Source organism: Dipodomys merriami, unplaced genomic scaffold (genome assembly GCF_024711535.1).
Source record: "Dipodomys merriami isolate MVZ:Mamm:240054 unplaced genomic scaffold, mDipMer1.0.p SCAF_5, whole genome shotgun sequence".
In the NCBI taxonomy this organism is placed as follows: domain Eukaryota; kingdom Metazoa; phylum Chordata; class Mammalia; order Rodentia; family Heteromyidae; genus Dipodomys; species Dipodomys merriami.
This window is the reverse complement of record NW_027206068.1, coordinates 3,956,408-3,974,330: the sequence shown is the minus strand read 5'-3', so window position 1 is coordinate 3,974,330 and position 17,923 is coordinate 3,956,408. Positions and strand designations below refer to the sequence as shown.

At 41.8% G+C, this 17,923-nt stretch overlaps 1 protein-coding gene across 9 annotated transcripts in view; it reads right to left on the bottom strand.

Moving 5' to 3' along the window:
- The window catches only part of Cobl (cordon-bleu WH2 repeat protein), a 213,354-nt gene that overhangs the window by 144,997 nt on the left and 50,434 nt on the right, over nt 1–17,923 (bottom strand). The window contains exon 1 of one of the 9 annotated variants that reach the window (XM_069995978.1): nt 16,854–16,869. The exons of the other annotated variants lie outside the window; for them this stretch is intronic. The gene's annotated coding sequence lies outside the window, so the exon portion shown is untranslated. Of the gene's footprint in view, nt 1–16,853; nt 16,870–17,923 lie in introns of those variants that run through there. 9 annotated transcript variants of the gene reach the window in all.

The following is a 17,923-nucleotide window of genomic DNA, read 5'->3' as shown; positions in this document are numbered from 1 at the left end:
AGAGAGAACCAGGTGACCCAGCCATCAGGGTTGATGGCCCATGAAGCAGGCCTGGCTCCATGGTCTGTTTGTGATACTATAGTAGTAGAGTCACTCCTCTCTCCCTGAGGCTCCTCAGGGGTTTGCTTCATCCTGGAAGGGAGCTAATGGCAAACAAGCTATTCCTGTGTTTTGTTTGGCTGTTTAGTACCAACCACATCTCTACATTTGAATTTCCAAGAAAATCAGCCAGGGAGCCAAATGCTATCCCAGAGCAGGCAGGGCTTGTACAGTATTAGGCAAAGGCAACCCCATGTCTAGCACTGGATCCCACACCATTTAACTCTGACATTAATCTGTTTTCGGCTCTTGTTTCCTTAAGAGTTATGAGCCCCTTACCATGCCAAGCAATCTATGAACTCCAATCTTCCAAGCACCTTCATATAGCAAGTTTATTCTCCCCAATCTCCAGAGATGACTTGGGACCCAATAGGCTAAGCAGGTTTCTTCCAATCACATATCTAGAAAGACTAGAACTGTACTCCAGGTGCCGCTGAACCTAGAACACCAACCACTGCCTCAAGTACTTCTTAGAATCAAATGACCCTGGGGTCATAAGCAAGCTATGGCAGAAATTCAGACCACAGGACATGTAACCAGAATGCTGGTGCCCCTCTGGGGCAGCTGTAAGAAGAGGATTCCACTAAGGAAACACCTTTTGATGAGATTCCTGGCACACAATCATAGAGACATGCCCTCTTCTCTGATGTGGTGTTTGGATATGTCATGTAAATAGAATTAGAACCCCCAATAACTCTTCTGTGTTAAGGTTGCACAGGGTCAGACACAATGGAGGGGGATATCTGTGTTCTTCCTCAGGAAATGATGAGAGGGGTAGAGTCACAGGGAGGCAGAAGGACATGCCCAGGGCTAAGGTCACACAGGTCAGTCCTGAGGACACTTCAATAGTTATAACTCAAAGACTCCTTTAAGCATCTAACCCAAGCCATGGACACCCTTCAAAACCAAGATAATCAAGACTTCTTTCACATATGCATGATTTCTACAAGGCACACTGACCAACTGGGACCCAGGATAAAAATCCCTCTAACATTTTTTCTCTAGGATCAGCACTTTAAAAGCTCAAGGTAATGTTCCTCTAATGAAGGATATGGGACGATCAGGAAAATTTTGCAGCCTGCAGGGGAAACTGTGCATAGAGCTGATCATTCCCATGGTGACCTAGGAAACCCAGGAAGATGACTTTACCCATAAAAAAAACTGCATCTCAGGACAAGGGAGGGGGGTCACAGTCTTTGGGAAATCTGCCTAAGGATACCGTGTAAGAGCTGCCAAGCATCTATCACGCTTTGGTTCTTTCTGTGCAGTAGAGCTAGACAGCTGTGAGGTGAAATCAGCCCAGAGAGTGCCAAGTGGCAGGTCTTCCTGCAGGTGATTATAATGTGTGAGCCTTAGTTGCCCCAACAGCTCACCAGAGAGAGAGATTTGAGTGAAGATTAAATTAGATGACACCTATAACTTTCTGGCATGGCCCCTGTGACTTAGCAGGCTCAATGACTGGTGTCCAATTACAATTATTTTTTTTATTATGATTAGCAGATTTACTTTGGGGAATTAAAAAGGAAAAGAAAATCCTCTTATCTCTAAAGTTCGACTAGAAGCTAGCTCCTCAAGATGCAAAATAAAGGCTCAATTATGCTGCAAATACCTGCAAAACTGAAGAAATTCTATTCACAACAGAACTTCACTGTTTGACCTGGAGGCTGGGGAAGCTTTCAGTTAATTCCACATTAAATGATTAGCTTTCTAGATAGGATTCTCTAAGACATAATAACAGAAGCTATCCATAACTCACCCAAATCCTAAACTACTGAGCCAGTATAGGTGGGAACAGCACTATCTAACCACTCATCACGTAAATATTCAAAGAGGAACATTTGAGAGCCAACTCCCACAGCTATTACTCAACTCCCAGCAGTTAAGAGCCTGGAGAAGGTGTGGATCACTTGACTATCTTCAAATACCCCACCTTGGGGCTGAGCAGGGCAGCTCCAGCTTTGAGGATCAGATAAAAACTAGAGTTACTGTATTGTGAAATATTACAGAGAAAGGCTATCTTCTTTCAAAAAAAAAAAAAAGGCAGTGCTAGTTTACTGAGATTTGAACATTTAAGAACGTTAAAACAAAATGAAATAAATCAGGAGAAAATTGACTGATTCCCAAGCCACCAGGCAACGTCAGCATACATCACAAGCTGTTCCCTGCCCAGACTAGAAATGGGCAGCCAACTAACCCCAGCAAGGAGAGCTGGGCTGTTCTATGGAGCCATTGAAGTCCTTAGGAGAGGAAGTACTCCACCAGTACTGATGGAGAAGTGCCGTCTCTTGTGCTGCCTTAGCCTGTGATTTATTCATGAGTGCCACCTGATGCTATACTTCCCCAGAGCCCAGTTGCCTAAACACTGTTGCTTGCCCCTGTGCTCCCAGCAATGAAGTTGTAAGGTTTCCTTTTTCAGTTACAAACCCTCTAAACCCAGAGAATGAAAATGAGAAGGCATGAATTGCAAGGAGGAAGAGCAGAGCCTTTTTGGAATGAGGGTGCCCAGCTTCTTCCTCCTAACAATGTGGTGGACACCTTCTGGGACAGAGCTGGCCACTGCTGGCTGGTGTAGGAGCCCAGGCGTTCTTGAAAAGTCTAAATTACTCTTGGAGTGCTGGACCTAACCAGCTAGCTGTATGCACACAAGCACTGCTTGAATTTGCATACAGGAATTCTTCCTATCCTCCTCATGGCAGGAAGCAGCTCCTCTGCTGGAGATTTCATTTCCTTTGTTTTCCTCCCCAGGTTAGACACCTAGAAGCTCAACACTGCCAGCCCTTTTAGGACATATTTGGTTCTACCAAACTATACCCTTGCAGGAACACGAAGGATGCTACCAAACAGGTGAACTAAAGGGGCACAGTAGTTTTGGAAATACAGGGACCTGGCTAACTCAGGCTCTCGCCCGCCTTTGGATACTACCTGCCTGGCAGGCCCAGAGTTCTGGTCTCCTAAGTAGGCATGGCCCAGCCAGCACAATACTGAGAAAGTCCAGACTGTCTTACCAGCTGTCCCTAATAAGATGCCTACTTTCTCCAAACTTCCTCACCACACAGAATCCATACCTGCTTCCACCTGCTTCCACAACCCCTAGAGACTTGGACAGTCTGCTGGTTTCTAGGTGCTAATGAATCCCAGGGAAGAGCACTCATTGCAGATCCACCTCCACTGCTCATCTCTATTAAGGCTTCATTATGTGTCCAGGTTTCTTTTTCATTTTTCTTTTTTTTCTTTTTGGTCTGTAATGGGGCTTGAACTCGGGGCCTGGGAGCCGTCTTTGAGCTCTTTCTGCTAAAAGCTAGTATTCTATCACTGAGTCACAGAGCTATTTCCTCTGTCCAGGTTTCTAACCCACTTTCACATCTCTGCCTTTTTTGCCTCTTCCTGCTTTTCCTGCCCATTTCATTCCTCTTCCCCCTCTGGCCTAGCTCTGCCCAGGAGCACATGGCAAGGGCTCCCATGTGGAAGGAGTGCAGAGAATGTGTCTGAGGCCTGGCTCCTGCCTACTGAGTGCTGGAGGGTGGCTGGTGAGGAGCCCATGTGAGCAGGCAGAACTTTAGGTAGGTGAACCTCGCAGGGTGCAGTTGAGCAAGAGGCCCTTGTGGAAGCTAGTTAAAAAAGGGTTGCAGGGAGGGAGGGCACATTGGAAGAGGCTGTAAATGCAGAGGGTGTCAATAGTGTTGGGAAGTCTCTGAGGGGCACTGGATCAGGGCTATAATTTGGACCAGGCTGCTCTTCTTGCCTTTGAAGTAACAGGGCCATTCATGCAGATGATGAAATGAAGATTCTGGGACCTTCTCAGATGTATTCCAAGACAGGCCAGACTGCAGTCTTTGCAGGTATACTGATGTACAGCACACTGCACTTTACCAGTGTCAAAGTCAGAAAGGCAAGCAGCCCTTACTCCTCCCAAAAGAGAACAGTATACAAAGAAAAGAATTACCATCCCAGAACTAATTACTTTCATTTTGCCAGAGATCGCAGATGTATCTGGTTATGGGTGAAGTGAGACTGGGAAGGAACTATATGAAGAGCTACAGAGCTAAGCCATCATGGCTAAGTCTGTCTCCCTCAATATGCCAGGACTGCCTGGGCTGTGATTTGAGTAGCAATAAATAATTACCATATTTTTACATGACATTCTCCTAAATATTTATTCAACTTCTTCCTGGGCTGTTTGGGCCATTAGTAGTCACATCTACAAAAATATCATAGATGTTAATTGTGTGTTCACTAAGGTGTTATAAATAAGTTGGTAGTTACACCAACCACTAGGAATAAATTACATAATACATTGCTACGCAAACAACAAATAGTTCATTAGAGATATAGGAGAAAATAAATATAAGCAACGAGTTCTTCAATAACATTTTACAAACATTAATTCATGATTTGCCCATCAAATGATAATCAATTAACAATTACTTAATGATTTCTTCACTGTTCACAGATTTCCAGGTATGGATGTCTATGACTCTTTGATTTTAGATTAGAAGATACACTGGTTGAATTGGTACAGATTTTTAGCTCAAAGTCATAGAGAAATTCTAAAAAGAAAAACTAGTCAGAGACAAAAAAAGCCAACATGTCATAAGCAGAACAGAAACATTATACCTATAAAGCAAGAAAATATTAAGGAATAATAATTTGCTTTTGACGGGCAGCACAATGTTATTTCTTTTTTCCTTCAGTGAGAAAGAAAGAATCAGGAGTGGATCAAGTTCCTTCCAGCAAAGTGTGAAAAAAACAAACAACAAAAAAAGAACCAACCAAGTAGGAACTCTCAGATAAAGACTGCAGAGTTAGGTACGATGCCCTGTGCTCTGAAATGCATCCCAGTGGCTCCCGATAAGCCTGTGCTCTATTTCTATTTACTTTTGTCCATAACTGAAAAGCAGTGAAATCTGACTAGCCAGCTTTCCACACAACCAGTAACTGATGGGAACATAGCAGAGTTCAGAGAATTTCTCAGAAAAATGAACCTAGCTCTCTGCCCTGGGGGCCACGGGCTCACAGAAATGACCAGAGAAACCACTCATCACGTGATGTTCCATGTGTGTGTCTTAAGGGAAAGGTCTTATTTCTGGGCCTGCATTTGGGTACTTGATTTCATTACTATCCTGCTGTAACAAATTTGTGTTTTTTTTTTTTTTTTTTGGTTCTGGTCATGGGGCCTGGGTGCTGTCCCTCAGCTCTTCAGCTCAAGGCTAGCGCTCTACCACTTGAGCCACAGCGCCACTTCTGGCTTTTTTTCCTTTTTGCTTATGTGGTGCTGAGGAATCGAACCCAGGGCCTCATGCATGCGAGGCAAGCGCTTTACCACTGAGCCACCTTCCCAGCCCCTGTGTATTTTTATTCTACAAATAACTGGACCACTTATTTGCCGCTTCAAAAGTAATCACCTTACAAACTTATTTCTGTTCCTGTTTAAAAAAAAAAAGACTTTCTGCTGCCTAAAACAAATGAAAACAGGCATCTTACTAAGGATGCTGTTATTCTATAATCCAAGGCAACCAGCAGCAAACACAGCAGAGGAGATGGAGATAGGATGTCCTACACGGACATTTTCTGGACTAAGGGAGAAATGTTGGGTGCCTTTAATTCTCTACTGAAAATATGACACTTGATAACCTCGTTGTGGCTACTTCTCAAAATAGGGCTTGGGCTTCCCAGCAGACGCCTGTGCTGGAGAAACCTGAGCTGAGCTACACAGTCTACAGACTCTGCAGGAACACAGCCTCTCCCAATCCTGTCTACCTCCAACACACTGCCATGCACCCCTAGTGCTCAGAGTTGTCCAGCAAGGCCAGGCCCAAGACTGAGGCTCAGCCTACTCCAAGACAGTACCAAAGCAAGAAGTCTAAACACAGAACACTGGCAGAATGAATCCTGAAACACCCCAGGAATGGATTACCCAAGGGCACAAGGTACTCCTGTCATGGGCTTTGTGGGAGGCATTGGCTTCCCGGGCCTGTTACATTTGGAAAGAAAGAACAAGGGAAGGAAGGGAGAAGTAGAGAAAGGAAAGGAAAAGAAAAGGAGAGAAAGGGAAGAGAGGAGCAGAAAGCAAAAGGAAAGACATTGGAAGGGAGGAGAAAGAGAAAAGAGTTTGGATTGCACTTCTCATGCTGACACACTCTAAAATCACTGTCCCTTCCTCAACTCTGACTCTGATGATTGTCTGAGAAAACTGAAAAACTTCGTAAAATCCTGATTATTCCTAATTATGTCTGTCTGTACTCTCAGCATGGCATCTGTTCCTCCACTGATCTGTGTAGCCGATCTTCACCATTTTCTTAAGTAATTTAAGTTTATAACCCATGAAGACACATACCATTTTTTTGTCCTAAGCTAATATTTTCCCTAAGTTTCCTATCACAACTCCTGATGTGCAGACCAGTGGTTGGCTCCTTGTTAAATCAATGTTGTTCATGATCTGACTCAGGCATACCAGGGAATAGGCATGCCACTCTGTGACAGGTGACGGAGGCTCTGAATAATGTCCCTAAATAAGTCTAGCTACCTTATATACTTTTTTTCTTTCTTTTTTTGCTGGTCCTGGGCTTGAATTCTTGACTTGAGCACTTTCCCTGAGCTCCTTTGTGTTTATTTATTTATTTGATCAAGGCTAGTGTTCTACCACTTGAGCCACAGCACCACTTTGGGCTTTTTCTGTGATTAACTGGAGATAAGAGTCTTATGGACTTTCTTGCCCTTAGCTGGCTTTGAACTGTGATCCTCAGATCTCAACCTCCAGTGTGGCTAGGATTACAGGTGTGAGCCACTGGTGCCCAATTTAACTTACATTTCACTTGAGCTCTTTCTTTATCCACTACCAATCCCCACCACCATATACACAAGCTGAAGTGAGAGCTTTTAGTAGTGCTTTTATATTCAAAACTTTGATTTACCACAAATCTGTTATATCCAGGGTAATGGAAAATCTAACCTTTAATCTAACCCTTAAGCATGCAAAATCCTTCTCTTTGCCTATCACCCATCATTTCTAGACCACAGATCCTGCTTTGAAGGGACCTGAAGACTACACAGCAGTGTAAGAGTCCCCCCAGACAAACACACAGAACACAATGAAGTGAGGGACATTGATGTGATCTGGTTGGGACACCTCACTCATCACACAAGTTGTTGATTTGTGTAAGTGTGTGAGGGGGGTTAGCTTCAGCAAAGGTGCACACCCCCCTTTCCATCCTTCCCATCCACTTACCTCCACTCAGCCTGTTCACCTCCACAAGGGGAATCACCTGGCCTCTGCCTAACCTTATGTTCTAATCTCTACTCCTCAGAAGAAATCATTTCAGTTCGCCAAACCAAAAAAAAACAAAAAAACAAAAAAAAAAACAAACCTTTCTTGTGAAGGAAATAAAAAACTTAGCAGAAACTCTGGAACTATGTTATGTTTTCATATAGCATAGTTATAATGTACTTATATAAGCACAGGCCTAGTCTCAACCAGTTTGCCCTGAAAGATTGAAGGAAACTAAGGCTTTAGTAAGACTCAAAAGTACCGGCATCCCAGCCAGAAACTGTCATCCCACTGAACAGGTGAGGAAACAGACGCCCAGAACCCTCACAATGGAGAATAGGAAGATCTAAAAATAAGAAAATGTAATTCTTGCCTACAAGTACCTTAAAATAGAATTCACAAGTACAAAGGCTAGACAGAGGAGAGAGGTATTGTGAGGGTGGCAAAGAACGAAACAATTCATGCTTCCAAGAAGATACAGGAAGGACTGTCCCCAGGGAGGGCAGGTGTCTGGGCTCAGCAAGAAGGTACTTTCCTTTCCATCCAGATGATAAAAATCTTAAAAGAATGTGGATTGTGTCTATCTGATACTGAATGAAGCTATGATTGGCAACTTATACTTTGTCTTGCTAAGTGTCAACATGGATCAGACCCACAATACTCTTTACTTGAGTCTAAATTCAAGATAGTGCTATGGGAAAAAACTAGAGTGTTAATGGGGGAGACTCTACCTGGAGGAGAGTCTCCCCAGGAGGAAGGGGTTTGAGCCTCTACCTGGGGTTGAAATCCTATGTGTTCTCCTTGCCAACAGGCCTGCTGCAGCTCAGATTCTCCTACAAAGGAGAATCAAAACTCCTGCTGCCTGGGTGAGATGAAAGGTGTACAGAGGAATGTCTAGGCCCAATCTGAAATACCAAGTAAACTTATTATAGCTCTATTCTGATACATATTTTCATTCACAAAACACTAATATTTCTGAACTGAGACGCTCTCAGAATGTCTATCGTGAAAGTACTATTTGTGTTTCTTTCTGGTGGCACTGAGTTTGAAATCAGGGCTGGGCTTCCCAGGCAAGTATTGTACTGCTTCAGCCACAATTCCAGCCATTTCTTGCTCTGGTTGTTTTGGAGATCGTATCTTGCTTTTTCCCCAGGCTGGTCTCAATTGCAATCCTCCTATTTATGCTTCCTGCTATAATTGAGATGGTAGGTGTGTACCACTATGCCTAGTTTTTGTTGATTCTTTTCTTTTTTTCTGTTGAGATGGTGATCTTGTAAACTTCTCCGCATGGACTAGCCTGGAATTTCAACATCCCAAGCCCTGACTCCTAGGCTGGTTATTAAGCGAGATAGGGTCTTCAGAAATTTTTGCCTGGGGTTACCTATAACCATCCCCCATCACCTTTCTTATCTCTGTCTCCAAAGTAGCTAGGATTACTGGATTGAGCTACCAGCACAGAGCCATTTTTCCCCCTTTCATTTCTTAAATAAGTGCAGATCATATGGCCCAAGGCATCCTGGAAAGGAAAACATTTGATAAGAGTTCTGTGTCTTTAACTCTACATTAAGATTTCAAAAGTGGTGATGGGCATTAGTTGCTCAAGCCTATAATCCTTGCTTCTCTCTCTCCCTCCCTCCCTCCCTCCCTCCCTCCCTCCCTCCCTCTCTCTCTCTCTCTCTCTCTCTCTCTCTCTCTCTCTCTCTCTCTCTCTCTCTCTCTCTCACACACACACACACACACTGATCTCATGTAACAGGTCACAGTCAAAATGCATGAACACTGAAAATATTGTAGAAACTATTACATTTACGTATGTTCTGTGTATTAAGGTACCTATGAATCAGATACTTTGTGCTAAGATTTGAGTCCCCCATCCCTAAGTTATTTTATTAGGTGCAAGCAAATATTCCAAAATTAAAAAAAAGAAAGTAAGAGCTACATCTGTCCCCAGTATTTGGATATTGGATTATACTTGTTGTGTATATATTATTCAAGAAAACAAATCCATATCTAAATGCACTGTAGAACATCAATAAAGCAAACACCAGGGAGAATATTATCCTCCCCTGGGCATTCAGAACATGGCAGAAGCACATAAATGTATTAAGAAGTCCTGAAACCTCTCATGGGGTACAGCCTCTAGGAAACAAATTCTCAGTCTGACACAATTATCAGATTACTGGCTAAGGAAGTGGCTGGCTCACTGGCAGAGGGCTTGCCTCGCTACATGCAGCCTAAGGTTCAATTCCAACACTGCAAAAATACACTTTCAGATATATCCACATAATTACAACTTCATACTCTTCAGTGTACAGCTCTGCCAAAGAGGAAGAAGCTAATCTCCAATTTTAAAAAGAAGTAAAGCATAAAAGTCACTATTATTAAGGGAGCACTATTTTTAAAAGTCAAAGTGTGTGTATCTAGAAAAGTAAAATGTATGGCAAAGACAGAAAAAGAAAGATTAAATATTCTGACAGCTAAGCACTGCCATATATAAATATTTCTTAGTTCCACATGTTTGCAAGGTAAGAAGACTCTTTGTCCTCATTCCTAGGTCCCTGCCAGCCTGCTCTATAAAGAAGTCCTGTGGGTTTCAGGGATTATGTCCTTCCTGTGGGAATCCACAGACTGGCATAGCTGGACTCCCTTACCATGCTGAAGGATATAAAGAAGGTGCAGAAAGTTTGAGTGCTGATAATCTGGATGGCTATTGTCCTTCTCAGCACCTTTAGTTGTTCACCTATAAAATGAGTCCCTGACTCAGAGGTCACTTTCTTGTTGCTAGTTCATAATACAGTCTTAATTCATAAGATCCACAAGCAGAAAATGCTACTGAGAGTTTGAACACTGCTAGAAACCCCTTCCAAGGACCCACACAGGTAGCATTTTGTAGATGTTGTTGATTAAGTGTCATGTCACTAAGCACTGGGTTGGCAGGCTGCTGCCTGCTCTGTTCTACGTACTGGGTTCTTGGGCTCACCCAACGGCTCTGGGGCAGCCTCTTGACCAAGGCATGGGGAGGCACTTCTGTTAGGCTACAAGGAGTAGTCTAGGCCTAAAGAATCAGAGTTGAATGTTCCCTGAGAAGCATCTCTCACAATCCCTAGTCTTTAACTCTAAGATTTCTTCAAATACTACTGCATAAGAAAAGATTACCACTAAGTGAAATAAACACTCTATCATTGTTCTGGATCAACAATACCAGTTGTATCATGGTGGAACAGGGAAATTCACAGCCCTTGTTTATAACTTGTCCAAGGATGTTGAAAAAGTTTGCAGTACATGGAACCCATTTGCTGAATAAACTGGGGGAAAAATAAGTAACAACTCTGGCTGTGATTACCCCCCCCACCCCCCGCCATGACAGTGACATATTCCTACAGGTGTCTTAACCCACATAATAAAGGCACATGGCAAGATATCAAAGTCACCTCACACTTTACTTACTTTCTATTCCTCTATTAAATATATGGACAGGTGATCTGACTCAAGGATTTCTGAATGGTACATTCTATCAATGGAATGTATATGGTTAAAAGAATGCTTAAGAGGTAAGCCAAGAGCAAAGAGACAAACGGTACATGGTCTCCCTGATAAAGTGGATGCTAAATCTAAAATGTTAGGTGATACGACAAAATTAACAGGACTTAAGAAACAAAGAACTCCCACTCATCTGGTCGAACCACTACTAAATATCCCCATGCTGCTGATCACATGTATGGTGTGTATGTGTACACAGTTATATGTTATAGACCGTGATGGACAATTTGCTCCAGGAAAGTTAGAATGAACTTGTGACTTTAAATGAGCATCATTATTCCACAATACTGTGAAATTTGGGAAATTATATAATCACTTAATCACAATTTTTAAAAAAAAGAACCTCGGGGAAGGTAGGGAGGGAAGGGATGGTAGGGGGAAAACAATGGAGGCAACAATGCTCAATAGGAAATGTACTCATTACCTCACTCATGTAACTGTAACCCTCTGTATAGTATCTTTACAATAAAAAATTAAATTAAAAAAAAAGAAAAAAAAGAATGCTTAAGTACCGGGGACCAGTGACTCATGCCTGTAATCCTAGCTACTCAGAAGGCTGAGACCTGAGGATTGTGGCTCAAAGCCAGTCCAGGCAGGAAAAACTGTGAGACTCTTATCTCCAATTAACCACCAGATAACCAGAAATGACTCTGTGGCTGAAGTAGTTGAGTGCTAGCCTTGAGCTGAAGAACGTAGGGACAGTGCTCAGGCCCAGAGTTCAAGACCCATGACTGGCAAAAAAAAAATGCTTAAATGAACATAGAAATGAATAATTCATTTAAGCTATGTCCATTACATATGAAAGAGAAACAGAGGGAATAAATAAGAACAGTGATTCAAGAGGAATTCAATTATAGGTGATTATTTTTCTTTAGCTTATAAACTTTCTTTTCTTTTGTTTGTTTGGGTTTTTTTGTTTTTTTTTTTAATTGTGAAAATACTATACATAGTTTATAAACTTTCTAAAACTTCATTTCATTCTCACCATTAAAAATAAGATATGATCATGCATTTATCAATAAAACCATTGCAAAGATGACTAATTCAGAACTCTAGTACATATATCCTATGGAATATAACCCAGCCACAAAAAAAGAAGCAATGGAACAACTGGAATGGAACTCAAGTATATCACACAGAATTAAAAGAAAAAAATCTCACAAGCCAATACAGGCTCAGTGACACAACACTTGCTAGCAGGTGGAAAGCTCTGGGTTCCAGTCTGGGCACTGTAAGTAGCAAGTGCCTCTGGTTCACATCTATAACCCTAGCTACTTAGGAGGCTAAGATATGAGCCTTGAGGTTCAAAACCGTCCCATAGAGAAAAGTCTGTAAGATTTATCTATAATTAACTAGCAAGAAGCCAGAAGTAAAGTTGTGGCTCAAGGTGGAGTATTAGCCTTAAACTCTTGCCTGTAATCCTAGCTACTCAGGAGGCTCAGACAGGGTGGCCAAAGCAGAAAAGTCCATGTGAGTCTTATCTCCAATTAATCAGCAAAAAGCCAGAAACAGAGCTGTGGCTGAAGTGGTACAGTACAGTCTAGTGTGAAAAAGTAAGGGAGAATGCCCAGGCCCTGAGTTCAAGCTCCTAGACAGGCATGAAACAATGACAAATAGACATTTTTGTGCACATGACACAAATAACCTGAGAAATAAATGACAATATCAGAAAACTAGTACAAGGAAAATTCAAGCATGCTCCCAAAATCATCTAGAGGGGAACTCCTGTTCACTGTGGATGCTTAAAAATTGGATATAGCATATCCCAGTGGCTCATCACAGACAGCCAGTTCAGATTCTGCTTCCTCTATAATCAAGAAGCATTTCCAGTCTTCAGGACTCAGGATCTTTTGGGACCAGTGGACACCTCTGAGCATCATCTGACTCTTATGAAGTTAACACTACACAATCCTGAACAGAAATATCGCCTGTTCTTGCTCAGTCGTGGGCCTTGCACCTTAAACACAAGAGCCAATGATGAAGTTGAGTGTTCCGAAGAACTCTTAACTAAGACTGCCCCAAAGAAACACAGTGAAGGAGAGGTCTCTCTTCCTTCAGTAGTTTTGCCTTCGTGGGAGCACTGACCTTTCTTGTTACCCACAACCTATGGATCATATTCCCTTCTCCATCTCAACTACACTTACTACCTTTGGTATAGAAACTCCCAAGGTTTAGATAAGACCAAACCTCCCCTGGGACAGTTGCAAACTGAAAAGGAAATGTAGATTCTTTTTTTGTTTATATTTTTATTGAAAGCCTTGAACTCAGGAGTTTCACTTAACTGTGTTTGGTCAAAGACTGCTTCTCTACCAAATCTCAGCTTTTGGCTGGTTAGATGGATCTAAGAGTTTTACAGATTTTTTTTTTCTGCCTGGGCTAGCTTTGAACATCATATTTTCATAACTCAGCCTCCTGAGTAGCTAGGATTACAGGCCTGAGTTACTAGTGCCCAGGTTCAGACTCAATTTTAAGTTTTAAACTTGGACACAAAAACTACACAAATGTCTTTTGAAAAAAATTACTAAAAGAGAACTCTGGACAGGTAGTCGAGGTAGCCTCAGAGGCAGGATGAAACATGTCAGGGACTAAGCATGTACCTCCTGGGACAATGTATGCTTTTTGGTCTCTAGAAGTCAACATTCCTCTTGGTCTGCTCTTGTCATAATGGGCTTCATTGAAACTACTCTAAAACAGACAAGTTAACTGAATTACTACTGAAATACAACTAGAATAAACCCTCTCCAAAACAGGTTAGAATCCCCTATCTATCAGAAGTTAATGTAACCAAAAATTACCTTCCACTGGGTACCCCTGAAACTGATACAGAGAGCAGAACTGCTCCATCCACTGGATTTGAAGGTAAAATAGGAGGCAATGGGAAGAGCTGCAGCACGTCTGACCCAGCAAGGGGCAGACACAAGGCATCCCAGACCTGATCAAATGCAATATTGTAAAGTAGTAGGAACCTTAAGAAACTGGCTTAGTGAGTGATTTAGGTCCTGGGGAAATGCTCTGGAAGGGGATGGTGGGCTCCTGGGAGGAGATAATGCGGCCCTGGCCTCTTCTTTTTCTCTTCACATCCTCTTATAGGGGAATTCCATCAAAGATACAGAGAAGGCACATTATGACAGGTTGAATCCAGTCTTTACTAGAAAGCTGGAACTGTGAGTGAACTCACATCCCCAAAAAACTTGTAGCCTCCAATGCACTTAATATTGTTAGGAAACTGAGCCACAAGGGTAGTAAAGAAAGAGCAGAACAACAAACCTGATCAACTCTGATGGAGAGTTGAAGAGGGATGTCATGGTGCCCAGGAGACAGGAGGCATGGCACAATGGGAGCAGAGCTGGTGGGGTCTAAAGAGGGTCATGGTTCGGGCACAGGGTCATAGGGAGCTCTGGAGTTCAGAGTCTCATGAGTTCATTGTACAGATCTGTGTGGCAGGCCTGGGAACCTACTATCCAAGTCCCTGCCCCATCTGCTGCTAGACATTCAGGCACCTATCACCTGGGGGTGGAATTTCACCTCTAGAGTTTTCAAAAAGTCTCCATCATCCACCAACATGCCAAGATGGGGTTACTTAGACCAGGTATCCATATTTCAGTCCCAGCCTTGAAGTGAGTGTGGAACCTAAGAAAGTCAGTGAGAGCAACATCCCCATCTGAAGAGCACTCACAGTATTGTGCCTCTTCCACAGACGCTCATCTCCATAGGGAGATGCAAGGACCTGCAACCCAAAAACATAATCTTGTAACCGGACTGACATAAATAAAAAACAGACACAGGACCTGCTGTTTACACTGAAACATGAGACATTCCTGGAAATACTTCTTACCATCCATGTCACAGAGCATTCTCTTGGTAAACTGACTGTGAATCCATCTGTATACAAGGAATCATGTTTACAAATGAGGACAAAGCAAGGAATCCAGATAATTCTTAAATTTGTCAAGAACAGGTCATCTGAATTATATAAAAGATTCCAATCATATTAACTAGGTTTGTCCTAATGAATTTCATAAGATCATTTCTTCAAGCAGGAAATGCCATGTTTCTTAGTCTCCTTTATTAGTGTTGGACACTTTACTTTTTCTCTTCAATAAAAGCACTATTTTTGCATTTTGCCCATGCTGCAATTCTTCCATTCATCCAAAAAACAAAGGGATTTCTACAAAACTCAATAGAAGCCAGGGGACATGATTAGTGAGAGGGGGCTTACACCCACACCCTGGCCACAGGAACAAGCTTAACAATAAGTCTAAATCCATCAGATAAAATGATGAGTGAAGCTTGGTATCCAGTGGCTCATGCATGTAATGAGACTTGAGGATTATGGTTCAAAGCCATGCCAGGCAGGAAAGTCCTAGAAACTCTTATCTCCAACTAAAATACCAAAAAAGCTAGAAGTGGAGCTGTGGTTCAAGTGGTTGAACACTAGCCTTAAGCATAAAAGCTCAGGGACAGCACCCAGGCTCTGAGTTCAAACCCCAGGACTGGCACTAAGTAAATAAAGAAATAAAATGAGGAATGGATATAGACTTCTCCTTGAACAATCATCTGGCCAGACTGAAAAGAAAAGATCCCCTCCCCCATAGCTGGTCTTTCCCTATAAGTTCACACATGAACACACCTAAACACAAACACACACACATACACACACACACACACACTACTTACACCAAACAACTGCAGTCAAAAGTCAGCCTGAACACACTCAGAGAACCTTTCCTGACACTTGCCTTGTATGATTTACAAAGCAAAGCAGGTTTGACTTACAAACTTGTCACTAGAGTTGCTCGTGTTATTATGGACTAAAACTGAATTGCCAAGTTCTTGTATTAATGAAATGGCTTACAATGATGCTCTTGACCCTAAAATGCTGGATCCTGAAGACAGGCCATGAATGCCTCTGTGTGTCAGTCCTTCATACCACCTACCCACCACCACATGCACTGATCATTGGGAACATGCTAAATTTCAGCCACACCCCCAACCCTGGCTGGGCATTGCACATGTTGTCAGCAACTCTACACATATTCAGAAAAGAGGCCTCAACCTTTGCTATGGCTTGAATATGATTTGTCCTCTCAGAAATTCATGATAATTCTATCGCCAATATAACAGTGTTTAGAGACCTGCCACAGGTGGTTACTCACATGAAGAGATTAATACAGTGTGGTCAGGATGGTATTAGTTATCTTGAAGGCTCAGTGCAAGCAGGTTGGTATAAAGTAAGGTCACCTACAGTACTGTGCCTCTTCCACAGATGCCCATTTATCCTACCACTTGTCTGCCAGATCAAGGTACAGAATGTGTGGGCTGTATGATGCCTCACCAAATACAGTTGCTGATCTGGGACTTCTGGTCCTCAAAACCATGAGCCAAGATAAACATTTAATCTTTATAAACCATCCAATCTCATGTAGGAATTCTGTTATAGAATACAGATGCCTTCACACATTTTCATTAAAATAACAAAGGTAAGAATGTGTCCTTCTTCTATGACTTCTAGCTTTAAATGACTTCTTAAAAATAACTAGACAATTACTAATCCTACTTGTGGTGCAAAGATACTTAGAGCACTATTAAATCTATTCAGTGATATAGTCATATTCTAATCATACATTTTATACAACCTAAATGGTAAATGACCAACATTTTTAGCAGTAATTACCTGCTCTAGGTCACCGATATGGTAGCGGACCTGGGACACACCTGGAACCAGGAACACCAACACACACACACACACACACACACACACACACACACACACACACACACACACACACACACACACACACACACACACACACACACACACACACACACACACACACACACACACAGAGATATTGAAGTAATGACACCAAGAAAATGCATGCCAGCTGTCTGTCTTGTTCTCCTACATAGTACATGTCTCATTATTCCAGAACTCAGGAATGATACTTACCCAATATTTTATTAGCTTATACTATTCCAAGGGTGACAGTGGAATGTCATCAATTTTGTATTCCTCTGAGGGTCAAGGCTTCTGCACATTTGTTTCAAGATGCTGGCAGCTACATAAAAGTGTACCAACTTTAAAATGGCTCACACCAAATGACTGAAACGAAGTTATTGGTTTAAAATAGTTACCACTCATTTTGAATTTATTTTTTAACACTAGGTATTAGATATAGATTTACAGAACTACATTGAATTATCCATATTTCATGAATCAGTGTGCATCATACACAACAGTACTGTTTCTTCATTGTGTACTCAGACCACAACACCAAGTAAAGAGCATGTAATAAAAAGGCAAGATACATACATGGTGTTGTGGCATGTGTCAGGAAATCACTCATTTCAATTCAACCTGATATTCTGTCATATGAATAAAAGCACACTGTATTTATCCACTCAGTAGTAGATGGATTTTGGTGGGTTCCACTGTTTGGCTAAGGTGAATAATGCTGCCATAAACACTGGGTCCTTGTTTTCGTATGCTTCTACCTATCAGCAAAATTACCATGACATATGATTGAGCCATATTTAATATTTTTGAGGAATTGCCAAGTGGTATTTTGAAGAGTGGCTATACTATTTTACATTCCTCTACACAGTGCATGAGGCTTTCAATTGTTCCACATCTTTGTCTGTCTTTTTTCATTATAGCCATTTTAACAGGTTCTCAACAGTATTTATTTCACATGGTTCCATTTGTAATTCTTTGAGTGCTAATGATAATGAGCATTTTTCTTATATTCAGTAGCAATTTGGGTATCTTTTGAGAGAAAATGTATGCTATCCAGTGACCGTTTTCCTGTCGGGTTGTTTTAAATTCCATTCTAAGAGTAAAGTATGTATTCTAGAATCAAGTCCTTATCAAATAATGACACATAAACACATCTATCCATCCTGTTCTCTACTTCATCAAGTTCTCCAAAGCACAAAAAGTTTACTTTTTTATGAATTCCAATTTGTCCATGTTTTCTTGGCTCAAGTGTGTTCTTAGTCTTGTTCTAAAAAAAAATCAGG